This window comes from Stegodyphus dumicola, chromosome 4, assembly GCF_044657685.1.
Source record: "Stegodyphus dumicola isolate Sdum_Otavi_A_Nest chromosome 4, ASM4465768v1".
NCBI classification, from domain to species: Eukaryota; Metazoa; Arthropoda; class Arachnida; order Araneae; family Eresidae; genus Stegodyphus; species Stegodyphus dumicola.
The window spans coordinates 143,617,341-143,628,019 of NC_140771.1; positions in this window are offsets into that span (position 1 = coordinate 143,617,341).

The window sequence follows — 10,679 nt, forward strand, 5'->3', positions numbered from 1 at the left end:
TAATATTTAAGAAAAATAAACTGTATAATTTATTTTTGCTGAAATGCTCTCACACTGTGTATGATGGATTTATAATTTTGTCAATTACTGTTTTTCTGAAATATACATGAATTTTTTTGGGAACTGTAATATTTAATGTTACTTTAGTTAAAATATTATGTACATCTTTGTGATGATATATGTCTTTTCTAGTTAGGTCTCAAGATAAGGGCATACACATTACCATGTAGGAATTCATTCCTTTTTTTTTTTTAACTTAGCTTGTAAGGATCTTAAGTTATACTAACGTTTATTTTATTTTAAATCTTTACTCTCACTTCTTATTTTCTACTTCCGGCCAGAATTATAAGCGTGAAGGTTTTTATGCAAAGTTTGTCTGGCGAACGCCAAGTATTTAAGTGTGGCCTTCTTGCCAAGCGAAAGAGAGGAAGCAGTGAGTTCGAAGCAGGCCGCTTACCTTAGAAGTTACGCAGTTGCTATTTGCCTTCCAGGCCAGAGGTTTTAATCCTCTTGATAAATTAAACGTATTGTAGTGTTCACAGTCTCTGTGCTACATACGCTTCCTGTTATTATAAGGCCAATCTTCCACGTGTATTATTCTAAAGTTAAATTAGTGTTTAGTTTTATTTTTATACTTTTTTACGTTAGACCCCGAGTGGAGGGTCAGTGTATTTCGAAGTACGGAAGTTATTGTATATAGAGAAAAATAAAGGGTTTTGTATACCCTTCGTCTGTATCCTGTCTACTTACCACAATTAGTGAACATAGCTTTAGTAAGCTCTCTGTTCCGAGTCAGGTCCTTGTATGTTCCCGAAGAAGGTTAGAAGGAACATTGAACCTGATAGTGGCGCCCAACGAAGAAGAATAACCATGGCCGAGTTTCAACAAGAACCTGTGCTGCCTGCAGAAACGGCTCAGAATCCAGAAATGCCAGCTGCCGCCCTGGAAGGATTCGGTTACATCGTCCAGACCATGCGCGCTTCGATGAAACCAGAAGCAACGTTTAATGGAAACTCACCGGTAACCAGATTTTTGGAAAAATTGGATGACCACTTCATGCTCTACCCCGTGCACGAGTTTCAAAAAGTTACCTTAGCTACCAGCGCTTTGAGGGGCCAAGCGCTTAACTGGTTCAAATGTATAGGCAGAAGTCTCTTAGGTCAAGCAGGAAGTCCCACCTATACTTACGAAAATTTCAAGACTGCCCTACTAAAAGCCTTCCCTGTTGTACGGGATCGTGCGAAATTAGAAACTGAACTTTTTAGTATATATCAACAAAGAATCGAAAACCTCTCGAGCTTTATTTTAAGAAAAATTCACGTTTTCAAGCTCTTGTATGGAAACCGTCCGGATCCTGAAATAATTCAAGTGATTTTGCCAAGGTTACTACCCCAAGAGCAAGACTTTATTGAATTGAGAAATCCGACTACACTGGAAAAATTATTTGAGCTAGCAATCCAGTTTGAAAGTAGAAGAACGGCGGACGTCGAAAGAAGACGCCAATATCAACAGCGAAACCAATTTGGTACGCCAAGACTACAGCAAACTCAAGCATACGGCTACGGAGAAAAAGCGAATCAGTGGGCAAGGAAACCCGAGCATTCAAAAACAGCCGGCGAACGTCGACAGTTCAATAGCAACCCAGGAAAAAAGTCTCAAGGCCAATGGAGAAAGAAGGAAAGCACGGAAAGGAAAAATAATTTAAACTAAAACGGATTTCTGCTGACGAGAGGGTGCGGAAATCCGAAGGCCACGAAAATCCCTCTTCCTACAAGTTAAATACACTAATGGTGAAAAATTTGACTCTTTCGAAGATTGAAGTCTTGGTGAATAATATCCCGGCCACCGCACTCCTGGATACCGGCGCGCAGTGTTCCTGTGTGGCAGAAGTCTTTTTTAGAAAGTATTTTCGCAAATACCGCATATATAATGCGGATAATACGACAGTATTAGCGGCGCAAGGAGAAGAATGTAAGTGCGTAGGTAAAGTACCTTTATATATCCGTATCAACGACGAACAAGTAAAGGTGATGTTTTTTATAGTAAAGAATTTGCAAGCACATTTAATCTTAGGAATAGACTTTCTTTCAGACGCACAAGCTACACTGGATTTTAATGAAGCGTCCCTTAGGCTGACAATGAAACCAGTGCGTGTAGAAAAGGTTGAACCGCCAAGGTTAAATCTTGACCACCTGCCTAATGACGAGCAAGATAGAATCCGACAAGTGGTAAGTGAATTTGCTTCGTTATTTAGTGATATTCCAGGATTTACTCAGGTTACTAACCATAGTATTGACACCGGAGATGCATTGCCAGTTCGTCAAAAACCATACCGGTATGATAAGAATAAGGAAAAAATTATAGAATAGCATATTACCGATATGCTACGTAAAAAGATCACAACGCCCATCTCAAGTAGTTATGCTAGCCCGGTGGTTTTATGTAAGAAAAATAATGATTATCCTTTGGAGCATCCAAAAAAGTGGAGATTCGCTATTGATTACCGTAAATTAAATTCCATAACGAAATATCCGGTATATCCGTTACCGATCATAGAAGAAATTTTAAGGAACATAAAATCAACCAAATTTATGACGACTTTAGACTTAACGACTGGTTATTTTCAAATAGGGGTGAGGCCTGAGGACGTGCCTAAGACTGCTTATATAACCAAGTCTGGCACTTATGCATTTTTGCGTATGCCGTTTGGCCTTTCAGGCGCCCCGGCAACATTTCAGCGATGCATGGACATTGTGTTAAGACCTGTTCTTGGAAAGTCCACATTTATCTATTTAGACGATATCATTATTACTAGTGATAATCTCGACCAACATATACAGGATTTAAGACAGGTGTTTTCTTTATTAAATGAGGCCGGTCTAAAAGTTAATGTCGAAGAGTGCAAATTTGCAGCCCCTGAATTAAAATATTTAGGTTACAAAATATCGCAAAAAGGGATCGAGACAGATGAATCAAAAATAATCGCTGTACAAAAGTATCCGACTCCAAACACGGCAAAGAAGCTCTCTTCTTTTCTAGGACTTTGTTCATATTATAGGTCCTTTATAAAAGATTTTGCGGCTATCGCTGAGCCATTGTTAAAATTAAAAAGGAAAAAGGCAAGATTCCCGTGGACGGCCGAAGCCAATAGTGCTTTCGAAAAACTAAAACAAGCATTAACGCAAGCCCCTGTGTTGAAATTTCCTGAAAAGGATGAAAATTTAGAAATTTCAGCAGATGCTTCGGATTATGCGGTAGGAGCGATACTTTCGCAAAATCAGCAGCCCGTGGCATTTTTTAGCCGAACTTTAAATCAAACACAAAGAATATATTCCGCGACCGAGAGAGAGGCACTTGCAGTTCTGTTAGCAGTGCAAAAGTTCCGAGTCTATTTTGGAAAGGCGCCGATAACAGTATACTCTGATCATGCGGCGATAACTAGATTGTACTCAGGGAAAAATTTATCCCCAAGGTTAATAAGATGGGCACTCAAGCTGCAAGAATATAATCTGGTAATCAAGCATACCCCTGGAAAGGAAAATATCGTAGCAGATGCCCTATCAAGGATTAAAATAGACGAACAAGGCAATATCATAAAGATGGCAATGCTGACAGCGTGTACAATAAATTCCCGAGAAACTGTAATAACCGAACTGGGTAAGGATCCTGAGTTTGGAAGTATTTATGAGTATTTGAAGGATCCTGGAAATTTTAGCCACCAAGATATTGTGGCGATAAGGAATAGGACGGCCCATTACGAACTAATAGATGGTCTATTATTTTATAGAAAACTAAGAATTCCAACAACGAATTTCGACCTGTTATCCCACCTAGTCTTTGATTAAATATCCTGCAGGAGCTCCATGACAGCCCTTTAGCTTCTCATGCTGGTATTCGAAAAACTATCCAACGCGTACGCGAGGCAGTCTACTTTTCTGAACTGCAAAAGTTAACAAGGGCGTATGTCCAGTCCTGCCCAACATGTCAAGCCGTTAATTATATTAATTTCCGTCCGGGAGGGTTTCTAAATAGTATTAAATCCGAATTTCCAAATGAAATAATTGGCATCGATTTATTGGGCCCTTTCCCAAAAAGTCAGTTAAATAAAAGTCGCTATCTCCTTGTTATGGTTGATCATTTTAGTAAATGGACCGAAATTATTCCCTTAAAACGAGCCTCCGCGAAATTAGTTACCGATTCTATTTTAAATAAATATATTTTAAAATACGGGGCGCCCCTAAAAGTTATATCGGATAATGGTCCTCAATTTGTAAGTAATATATTTGAAGACATGTGCCAAAAACTGGGCATACGTCATTTAAAAATGGTCCCGTATCGGCCGCAATCAAATATAGCGGAACGGGTCAATAGAAATATAGTGAAAATTATCCGTAATTATGTTAAAAATTTTCATAAAAGCTGGGATAACTATGTCAATGAATTTGCTTTCGCCCTTAGGACCGCAAAACATGATAAACTCCTGCTGAGTTATTTCTAGGCAGAAAGATTATAACACCGTTAGATAAATTATTTTATGTGCAACAAAGAGCCCCAGAATTTAAAATGGGTGATATAGAAAAACTAATAAAAGAAGCAAAAAAGAATACGGAAGTAGCACAAAGAAAACAGAAGCTATATTATGATTTGAAACGACGGGGAGTAACTTATAAAGTAGGGGATGAAGTTTTAAAAATTAAGCATTCACTTTCTTCAGCACCAGAAGATAAAACTGCCAAATTTTTTCCACGATTTGAAGGACCATATGTTATAGAAAAAATAACTCACGCTGTTGTAGTGTTAAAAGCCAGAAATGGTGAAACCTGTTCCGCAAACATTGATCAAATTAAGCCCTACTTCGATCGTAATAAAATGCAAATCTTTTCAGATCTTTTGCAGGATCCGGCACGGCAGACACCGCAGGTACAAGTTCCAGAGGTGGGAAAAGGACAAGTACAAGGGAAGCCAATGAGAGACAGAAACAAGTGAAAAGAAAATTGCCCCGCGGAAAAAATTGAATGTAACAAGAAAAAGAAGCCGTTCCACCGTGCAGAAAACAGAGTTCACGAACACCCCCAGAATGAAGAAGGGAGAAGGACGACGTATGTGAAGAGGACCAGGAGAAATGAAGGCAACTATAACCCGGCTTTAAAACGGAAGATCTACTCATCCGACAGAACTCTCCGCAGCAAAAGTCGCCGAACTGCGGAAGGGCCATCAGCGGCGGAGGAAAAAGTTCAAGGAAAGATTGAACGGCCAGCAACGAGGTCCAAGCAAGAACACGGAAGAAATTTCCCGGTTCCGCCAAGACCAGCTGCCATCAAACGGCAAAGACCACAAGCAGAGGAGAAAAGGAAAGTATTCAAGGGTGGCCGTACTGGTGAAAAAAGGAAGCTTCCAGAGGAAAGCACTGAAGGGCGAGCCCGTACAAGAAGGAGGATAAACCAAACTACTATCTGCAGTACCTTTAAAGACTGGGCCCAGAAAAGGATGTCCGAATATTACAAAGATAAGTAAAATTTTATGTTACTTTGCAAACTTAAGTTAATCTTTCATTCTTACTGCAAGTGGCAGATTTCAAGAAGTTTTACCTCATACGAGGTCTACCTTTATCGCCAAAAGGGCGAGAAATGAGTTGTGACCGATTTTATTATTATGTTTTTCAATTACTCGCGCGTAAAACTAAAGTTGATGTATAATAGCGTTGTGTAAAAACTTAAATATTGTAAAAAGTTATTGTATAAATTTCATTTAAAACATTCTAGCAAGAAAGAAGTTTTAGTCTGAAAGACTTTTTGAAATGTAGTATTATTTCAATGTAGAAAGAATTGGCACTTGCTTTGAAAAGAATAGAAGTTAACAATGTACTACTAATGTATGTTTTCAAATGTGTAAAATTAACGGCATGTTGATATATTCTTATATACATGTGAACTGTTATTTTAAATGTTAAGAAATACCGTGATATGGTAAAAGTGAAAGTAATGTTAAAAATTTGTTATTCGTGTGACTGTAAAGACTAAATCATGGCGAATATGTGTTAAAGGTTGAATGATGTAGTTAGGCTCTCTGACGCTACACTTTAGAGTTAGCCACTTTTAGAATAGTACCTCAGGGTTTAGAGTTGAAAGTAGGGTGTGTTAAGAGGTCTCGTTATGTTGAATTTTAACACGTTAGTGTTTTGATTGCAGGAGGAAGTGTGGCACACGTAGACAGAAACACATTCGTGTTTGGTGTTCTTTTACAACACATGTCAGAGAGCACGGGGAGAGATAATTAAAATAGTCATGAATGAAATAAGAATGTTAAGAGAAGTATATTCTATATGTTATTTGCAATGTCATTGTGTAACATTTCATTAAACTAGTTTTCCTTCCAGATCTCTGGAAGGAACCAGAATTGAATAAAGCTCCTGTTTAGATGCAGTACAGTCGGTCACAAAAGTATTCGAACACCGGTACCCTATCAGAAAATGACAAGATGGCGTTTTTTTTTTCTCTTTCTCTCTGTGTGTCGTGTTATTCCATCCTAGGTTTTCTTCTTCCTCCCCCCCCCATCTTGGAAAAAACTGGAAAAAATTGGTTACGATTACTTTTTGAATGGGGAGATGCCATTTTGAGAAAAAGCTGACGACCCTATCTTGGAGAATGAACATGACCGCTCTACACACCCTTTCACTCTCTCTCTCTCTCTCTTTTTGAATTGGGAAGCCATTTTGGGAAAAAGCAGACGACCCTATCTTGGAAAATGGAAATGAACGCCTCTCCCTCTCTCTTTGAAATGGAAAGCCATTTTGGGACCCTCTATTCTTGGGGAGGGAGAAAACTGAAGTCTGCACTTCGCTGTCTCTGAAAAGCGGACCCTCTTCTTCTGATCTTGAAGAACTGAAAATGAACGCTCTACACGATCTCTCTTTGAATTCAGAAGGTATTTTGGGACCTTCTAATGTTGGAAAACTGAAATGAACGCTCTACGCGTTTTCTCTCTCTCTCTTTGAGATGAGTAGCCATTTTGGAGGATTCTCCACCACCATCCTAACCTTGGAAAACTGAAATGAACGCTCTACACCTTCTCTCTCTCTCTCTCTGAAATGGGTAGCCATTTGAAAACTCCATAACTTTGGAAAAAACAGAAATGAACGCTCTACACCATCTCTCTTTGAAAATGGGGGTGTCATTTTGAGACCTCCCTCCCCTAAACTTGAAAAAAAACTAAAATGAACGGTCTACACTTTCTTTCTTTGGACATGGGTAGCCCTTTGGGGACCCTCTCCTCTTGGTAGGAAAAAAAAAGAACTGAAGTGAAGGCTCTACACAATCTCTCTTGGAATGGGATCCATATTTCGGGAAACGTGGATCACCTCATTCTGGAAAACTGATGTGAACCACCAAGATTGGACTCTATATAATATTTTTTTAATTGACATCATGACCCTCCTCCAATTTGTTATTAAAAAAATTGTTTTTTTTGTTTTGGTTTTTATCCCATTTCCGATGTGATTTCAGAAATGCAATTCCATAACAGTTCAATTTCATTCGAGGTTAAATGATCTAAACAGTCTTTGACCCACCCATCCGTATGATTATTTTCTTCTCCTTCCTGTTGCACCAAATTTTGTAAGTCCATATAATCATTCCATACGGGAAGGGCTGGATCCTCACAAGGCTGTCTTGAAACACTTGGAGTCTCTTTGGGATGAGTGGAGGGATCTAGGATGTCTGGACCCGGCTGCGATTCTACCTCCATGATTTCTGGACCCGTTGGAACTTGTTTACCCGGCTGAAATTCTACCTCTACGATTTCTGGACCCGTTGGAACTTGTGAACCCGGCTGTGATTCTACCTCCATGATTTCTGGACCCGTTGGAACTTGTTTACCCGGCTGACATTCTACCTCTACAATGTCGGGACTTTTTGAAGCTTGTGGACCCGTCTGACATTCTACCTCTACGATGTCGGGACAGGTTGGAGGAGGAGAAGAAGAAGAAGAGGATACTGGAAGAGGTTCTGTCTGTGAGGAGTCCAAAAGAGGCTGCCTGTTTGAACAAGTCGGGGAAGAAGAAGAAGAAGAAGCTTCTGGATTCTGAAGCGGATCTTGCACGCCAGGTAGGTTCCGGTAAGTCGACCGTTTTTTAAGAGGTAATTTTTTTTCTTCCTCCTCTTCTTCAATCGTGATGACTTCAATTTCATTCCGTTGCCGGGTCGATTTTGTTTCGGGCCATGACGACGGTTTGGTCCAGCTCCTCTTATCATCTAAGGAAGGGATGGGTAAAGGTGGCGGAGGGTTTTCTTCTTCTTTTTCTTGAAACATCATCGGCAATTGGAAAGAAATCTCCTCTTTCAATTGTTTCCAAAGCGAGTACGAGCACCGATCGACGAGAAAGAGACTCTTCTGGGTTGTGACGATGAGATATTTCGTTTTCGGGGGAACGACATAGTTTTGAAAAGGTCTTAGAATATATTTCTTATATTTCATCCTGTCGCTGACTTTAAAACTTTTTTACTTCAGATTGGGGGACGATGATTCGTAATAGGCGAGAGGAGCGGCTGTGGTTTGAACAATATGAACTTCGTCCTCAGCCGTCGTTCTCACTCCAAACGTAAAATATCGTTTCGTGAGAAAAATATTCTTCCACCGAAAACTCGTGCGCGGATCTGTATATCGCCGGTCTGTTTGAATGGGCCGTCTCAAAGCTCGATCCATCCGATTCCAAGAAAAGGGAGTTTCCTCTTTCGTTTGTTGCGATTCGAATAAATTCTGTATATATTCTGAACGAGCAGGTTGGAGGATTCGACATCTTGGTTGAAAGAAACGATCGCTTGATGAGGTGGTAAATGCGGAATAAATGTCGCACAATGACACGCCAAAAAAATTTTCAAGTTGGAGATTTGCTTTAGCGTCTTCAAATCCTCCCCGTTCGAAATCCGTTGAGTTGGAAAAACGTCTAATAGCGACATGGCTCCCAATGGAAAAGAAATGATCTCGCCCAGTACTCTCGCCTTTTTATATATCTATATAGACACACAGACACACATAGAGGCTCTATGACGTCCGTTTTATTTTTTTTTGTTTCTCTCTCTCTTCTTTCCAAGAAATCTTATCTCCATGACCTCTTTTTCTTTTCTTAAAATGATGAATGTGTGTGAGAATGAGGAAGTGAAAGTAATAATTTAATAAACAAAAAATTATCCAACCATGACCTTCTTTTTTTTTTTTCAAAGTCAACCTTTCCAATCCAAGGACGTCCAGAGATAGAGAAAGCAGGGAGAGAGGAGGAGGAGGGAAGGGAAGGTCACACTCTCTTTCTCTCTATAAATAAAAGGGGAGAGCCCCAAAGTCGTATTTTTGTCCAAGTGGATCATGAGGAGGCATCCCCAGCTCACTACGTGTATTCCTTTCAAATATAAATATGTTGATCTTTCCTTTTATATCATCCAAGGAGTTGTTTACCTGAAAGCCTCCGATTTTTCAAAATGTGCGGGTTATTATACCGTGGGGAGTTATCAAAAGATGCGGGACGAATTTTTGTCCGACGAAAACGTGTTGATGGCTCGTGACATTCCACCTTTGGATGCACAAATTTTGTTAATGAAACGAGCCAAATATTTTTACACGTCCCACTTTCTAACCGTCTCGCAAATGAATAGGATTATGGATCGTCTTGAGAAGACAAAAGGGATTCTCGTTCATTTTAGTGAATGGTTGCATAAATGTTTGCACGAACCTCTCTCGATCGAGAAGACTGGGAAGAATACCTATTATATTCTTCTCGAGGACTCTCCTCGTTCGTCTCATCATAGAGAGGCCACGACTTTTGAAAAAATTCTCGAGCAAGAAAAAATAGAATGGTGGAACAACTACCCCATCCCTCTCCCCGAGCATCAAGAGGAGCCTGTTCAGAAGAAAAAGAAAAAACCTTTCCAAAAGCCTATCCTCATCCTCCTCGATAATGATGGGGATGAGGAGAAGCCTGTTCAGATTCCTCTCCGTTTGTCAAAACCCGTCGAGGATGAAAAACCTCTCCCTTCCTCAAAACCCCTTGAGGAAGAGAGACCCCTCGAGAAGGAGAAATCTCTCCCATTGTCAAACCTCCTCGAAGATGAAAAACCTCTTCCTTTCTCAAGACCCCTCGAAGATGAAAAACCTCTCCATTTATCAAGACCCCTCGAAAATGAGGGACCTCTCGATTTGTCAAAACCCCTCGAGGATAAGGGAACCAAAACTTCTCTCTCTTTCGAAGAGGAGAGACCTCTCAATTTGTCAAGACCCCTCGAGAATAAGGGAACCGAAAATCCTCTCCCTTTCTCAAGACTTCTCGAGGAGGAGGAGAGACCGCTTCATGTCTCAAGACAGGACCCCCCTCTATCTCTTGAGGATCCGAGGGAAACGATTCCTATTGAAAAACCATCTATCGACGATCCCCAGAAAAGGTCTTCGGAGGAGATTAGACTTCCATGTAGAAAACGAATCTGCCACAATCATAATAATAATAATAATAATAATAATAATATACCCCCTTCTCAACAACAGAATCCTACAACATTTGCAGATAAATGCATTCAAACCAATCCCTTTATAGTAACCCTTTTGATTGGAGAACCCGTGCATTAGCCTCGAAAAAAAAATGAGATTCTAGACTGTTTCTATGACCAGAATGTTAAGCCAATAGATAGGTCTAGCTC